Below are 6000 nucleotides of genomic sequence, written 5' to 3'. Positions count from 1 at the left end.
TAAAGATATGATATAACATGAAAGGCTTATTTTAACTTCACATTCCATAGTTTTAAGAATCATAATGCTTCAAAAATTAGAATGAACAATAAGTATACATAAGCCTCATAATTTTATAAAATTTAATTTTGTAAGAAAAGTTTTTTTACAACAATTTTTATCAAAAAATTTTAAGTTTCAATAAAATCAATATTTAGAAACTAAAAAACCTAAAATAAAGAATGCTTACGAAACAAACAAAAAAAAAACAATTCTTCTTTGAAGCTATTTTTTTGTTCTACGAAAATTCGTCTTTAGGATTTGTCAAAAACAAAACAAGATGCAATTTTATTTTTTCAGGAGCGAAATATTTTACCAAGATAACGAAAATGTACCGATTCCCATGATATCAAACTTTATCTTGGTAAACGTACGTTTTGGAAATGCTATTTCATTTGGAATTATTTATTAGAGTTAATATATCGACAGAAATAGAGATTGTTAAGATAGAAAATAAAATAGAGATTGTTAAGATAGAAAATAAAATAGAGATTGTTTTGAATCTATGTTAAACTCTATATCGGCCCCTTTCCCACCGAAATCCGATTGACTACTTTGATTTTAAATAAAGTGTTTTATTTTATGATTTGCTGCAAAAATTTTTGGTGTCCATTGGCGGCACTAAAAAACTACCAAATCTGTAACTGCGGTGGCGTTAATACATAAGTACCGAAATTTTATTCCATACTTTTCTGAATCATATTGCTTCAAACATTAGAATATGCAAGAAGTATACATAAACACATAATGTTATACCATTTAATTTTTCAAAAAAAGTATTTGAACAAAAATTTTTATCTAAAATTTATAAACTATAAAACGTAAAACAAAGAATTCATTGGATAAAAAAACGATTTTAAAAATTCCTCATATTGAAATAAAAAAAACTGTCATATTGTTTTTTTTTATTCTTATAGTTCTTAATCAGTCGTTAAAAACTATTCTGCAGAGAACTATCATCAAATAAGAAAAAAAATTATTTGCAAGCAAATTTTTTATTATAAAAATCATAATACTCACCTTCTTCATGAATCCGGAGAATTCCAAATGAAATGTTCTTCGTTTGAAAATTTTATTTTCAAATAATATATACAAAGATTATCACTTCATTAATTTTAGATAACACATCTCACAGCAAAATTTTATAATTGTAAGATCTCGATATGAATTTTAATATGTAGCTTAAAAACAGAATAGCTGAATTCTAGTTGGAAAAAATTCTTTCAGAACTATAAAATAGTTACCGAGAAAACGATAAAAATTTATTAATAATCATCACAAATGGCACTATTTCAAGTAATTCGGATGATTTTTTATTGTTGTTGTCCGAATTATATAGATACAGAAATATATACTATTCTATAACGAAGCAGAATATTCTATAACTATTACAGTTCTGAATTCACATTTATTCATTGGAATGAAGAAAGTAATGTTGAATTCACTTTGATTTGTAAAGAATTGAAGACTGAAAAAATGTCTTTTACCGTAATGAACTCATGTGTAACAGTATCCGAAATCGGAAGTCATCAGTTGCAAGTCTGTTGATGATATAAATTAAAAATAATTGAGGAATTTTTCTTCAATTGTTTGGCGTGTTCTGTTCTTGAAAGATTTACTAAAATTCTGGAGAGTTTTTTCAATTTCTTCGTCATTTTTCTTAGGGAAATTTTGTTTCTTATTTGCTGCTAAAAATGACGTCTGATTCTATCAATGATTTTGATGGAACTAAATGAAATGTTAATAAATTAATGCTTGATGTTTTCAGGCTCCCGCTAGAGGGCGTACTCGAGCGTTGCGATCGCGATTACTAAATCCGTGATACGACCAATAATTACGAAATCTATTCTCGTTGATTTTACGTGCTTGTGCTCACCTGACATAAAAAATTGCTCGAAATATAATTAAATACTAAAGTATATGTAATTTGCATTTCTAAATGAAAAGAGCTATAAGATAGAAAATATCACTGTTGATATCTTTAAGATATTTGAAAACTGAATCGTTTATAGCAAAATTTAAAACAATGGCTAACTTTTAACCAATCAGAAAATTCCATTTCGATATTCGCTGATACAGCTGGAACGGTTTGTCGCAGAATGCTCTAATGTTGACAGTGACCTTCTTCGTGCTTGGAACTATCTGTATGCCATGTTTCATAGCTTTCTGTCGGATGGCTTAGGAGTTAATAAATGACAGACCGACAGACACACATTCATTTTCATATATATAGATTTTTAAAAAGCTCAAGCTGTTAAGTACTTTTCATTATTATATTCTAAACATAGAGAAAGGTAATCATCATCGCCATCACTCAACCATTCATGACCAAACACATGGCCCCATTTCTAGAACTTTATTTTTTAACGGCCATGGTTGGAATGCCACGTAATTCTGATACTGTTCAGATAAGGTGGACTCTGAGGGAGCTAGCCCTTTTCAAACTTCCGCACGATAACCAATGAGGGAACTTTCAACCTTGGCAGAGTTTATATGCTCTTTACGTATACACGTCAGTTGATTTGGACATTGCCAGGATCAACCTCATGACACCAGTTCTCTAATAAACAGTCCCTGGAGCAAGCTACTGACCCTTCTTCAAAATCAAATAAATTAAATTTTACTTTGAAATGTTAAAATTTTTTAAGGAAAATTTTTCAGTCGTAAATAATTATATATCCTATGTAATCTATTTTGAGCCACAAATTCAGAGCAAAGTTGAAATTTTAAACTTAAACATATGCTATTAGAATAAAAAATTCCTAAGCAATACGTATGCAAAATTAATAATAACTAATTCACAATTAAAAATCTATGAATCATAAGAAAATTGTTTTTCTCTTTCAAGCTCACACATATGTAACATATGAATAATGCATACTATTGCTTTTTTTCCTCAGATTTATATCAACTGTATGTATAGTATCAGCTTAAAATAATTATAATTAGAAAATGTATGTCCACATGTAATTGTTTTTTAAATAGCTAGTAGTAAAATGCATACTTTTCATAATTATTAAAAAAATTCGAAAACATTCTTCGCTGTTTTTTAAATTATTGAGTCATTCTCTGAGGGAATTTCTATGAAAACTCTTGATTATAAACTATGATAAACAAAAATTTTAATTGGTTTATTCAAATAAAAGTGATTTCTAATTCATACCAATCGCCACATTGAAAACTTCATACAAAACTATGATCAAACACTACAGAACAATTATAGAGCATTTTAAAAACATTTTTCTTAATATTATAATGATAAAACATAAATGATTAATATATGAATGATACAACTACAACAGAAATTTAAGTACATCAAAACAAGGGTTCCTCGCTTAACCATTTTTATACGATTTGAAACTGTAATAATTCATCAATAAATGGAACTGTATTAATAAGAGAAACGCCAATGTCAATTAGGAATAAATATTAAAATAAGATATGAACATAACTTTTACACTTACCAAATTCAAGCAATTATAAAATCGCTCACGCACCATCAGCCACAGTGTAAACAAACAGCTTCAATCTGTGGAGGGGAGGGGTATCAGAATCATTTTTAGAGAGGGAATCAGAAAAATTATAATTAAGTTATTAGTCATATAGCCTCAATATTGGTCTCTGACAATTTAGCAGGGACAAAATACATCGGAAACTATGCATTACTTGACATTGCAGAGGAAATTCTTTTTTCTTTATTTAATCAGCTCAAATTCTTTCAAAATAGGGGAAAGCGTACAAAAGAGAGCAGAAGAGAATAAATGTATCAGAAAAATTATAATTAAGCGATTTGTCATATGGCCTCAATACTGCAATCTGACAATTTAACAGGGAAGAAATACATCGGAAATAATGCATTTCTCGACAGTGCAGAGGAAATTACATTTTCTCTCCCTGATCACTTCTATTCCTCTCAAAAAAGAAGACAACGCACAGAAGTTAGTAGGAGAGCGTACACGCATTATTAAAAGCGTTAATTTAAATATTAGTCCTCTCGATATAGGTATCTGACAATTTAATAGGGAAAAAATGCATCGGAAATATTGCATTACTTGACTGTGCAGAGGAAATTACATTTTCTCTCCCTGATCACTTCTATTCCTCTCAAAATAAAGGACAACGCACAGAAGTTAGTAGGAGAGCGAACACGCATTATTAAAAGCGTTAATTTAAATATTAGTCCTCTCGATATAGGTATCTGACAATTTAATAGGGAAAAAATGCATCGGAAATATTGCATTACTTGACTGTGCAGAGGAAATTACATTTTCTCTCCCTGATCACTTCTATTCCTCTCAAAAAAGATGACAACGTACAAAAGAGAGTAGGAGAGCGTACACGCATTATTAAAAGCGTTAATTTAAATATTAGTCCTCTCGATATAGGTATTTGACAATTTAATAGGGAAAAAATGCATCGGAAATATTGCATTACTTGACTGTGCAGAGGAAATTACATTTTCTCTCCCTGATCACTTCTATTCCTCTCAAAAAAGAGGACAACGTACAAAAGAGAGTAGGAGAGCGTACACGCATTATTGAAAGTGTTAATTTAAATATTAGTCCTCCCGATATTGGTATCAGACAATTTAATAGGGAAAAAATGCATCGGAAATATCGCATTACTTGACTGTGCAGAGAAAATTACATTTTCTCTCCCTGATCACTTCTATTCCTCTCAAAAAAAGGACAACGCACAGAAGTTAGTAGGAGAGCGTACACGCATTATTAAAAGCGTTAATTTAAATATTAGTCCTCTCGATATAGGTATTTGACAATTTAATAGGGAAAAAATGCATCGGAAATATTGCATTACTTGACTGTGCAGAGGAAGTTATATTTTCACTCCCTGATCACTTCTATTCCTCTCAAAAAAAGGACAACGCACAGAAGTTAGTAGGAGAGCGTACACGCATTATTAAAAGCGTTAATTTAAATATTAGTCCTCTCGATATAGGTATCTGACAATTTAATAGGGAAAAAATGCATCGGAAATATTGCATTACTTGACTGTGCAGAGGAAATTACATTTTCTCTCCCTGATCACTTCTATTCCTCTCAAAAAAGAGGACAACGTACAAAAGAGAGTAGGAGAGCGTACACGCATTATTGAAAGTGTTAATTTAAATATTAGTCCTCCCGATATTGGTATCAGACAATTTAATAGGGAAAAAATGCATCGGAAATATTGCATTACTTGACTGTGCAGAGAAAATTACATTTTCTCTCCCTGATCACTTCTATTCCTCTCAAAAAAAGGACAACGCACAGAAGTTAGTAGGAGAGCGTACACGCATTATTAAAAGCGTTAATTTAAATATTAGTCCTCTCGATATAGGTATTCGACAATTTAATAGGGAAAAAATGCATCGGAAATATTGCATTACTTGACTGTGCAGAGGAAGTTATATTTTCACTCCCTGATCACTTCTATTCCTCTCAAAAAAAGGACAACGCACAGAAGTTAGTAGGAGAATGACACGCATTATTAAAAGCGTTAATTTAAATATTAGTCCTCTCGATATAGGTATCTGACAATTTAATAGGGAAAAAATGCATCGGAAATATTGCATTACTTGACTGTGCAGAGGAAATTACATTTTCTCTCCCTGATCACTTCTATTCCTCTCAAAAAAGAGGACAACGTACAAAAGAGAGTAGGAGAGCGTACACGCATTATTGAAAGTGTTAATTTAAATATTAGTCCTCCCGATATTGGTATCAGACAATTTAATAGGGAAAAAATGCATCGGAAATATTGCATTACTTGACTGTGCAGAGAAAATTACATTTTCTCTCCCTGATCACTTCTATTCCTCTCAAAAAAAGGACAACGCACAGAAGTTAGTAGGAGACCGTACACGCATTATTAAAAGCGTTAATTTAAATATTAGTCCTCTCGATATAGGTATTTGACAATTTAATAGGGAAAAAATGCATCGGAAATATTGCATTACTTGAC

Source organism: Parasteatoda tepidariorum, chromosome 3 (assembly GCF_982258835.1).
Source record: "Parasteatoda tepidariorum strain Cologne lab strain chromosome 3, Ptep-v5.0, whole genome shotgun sequence".
In the NCBI taxonomy this organism is placed as follows: domain Eukaryota; kingdom Metazoa; phylum Arthropoda; class Arachnida; order Araneae; family Theridiidae; genus Parasteatoda; species Parasteatoda tepidariorum.
This window is presented reverse-complemented; position numbering follows the sequence as displayed.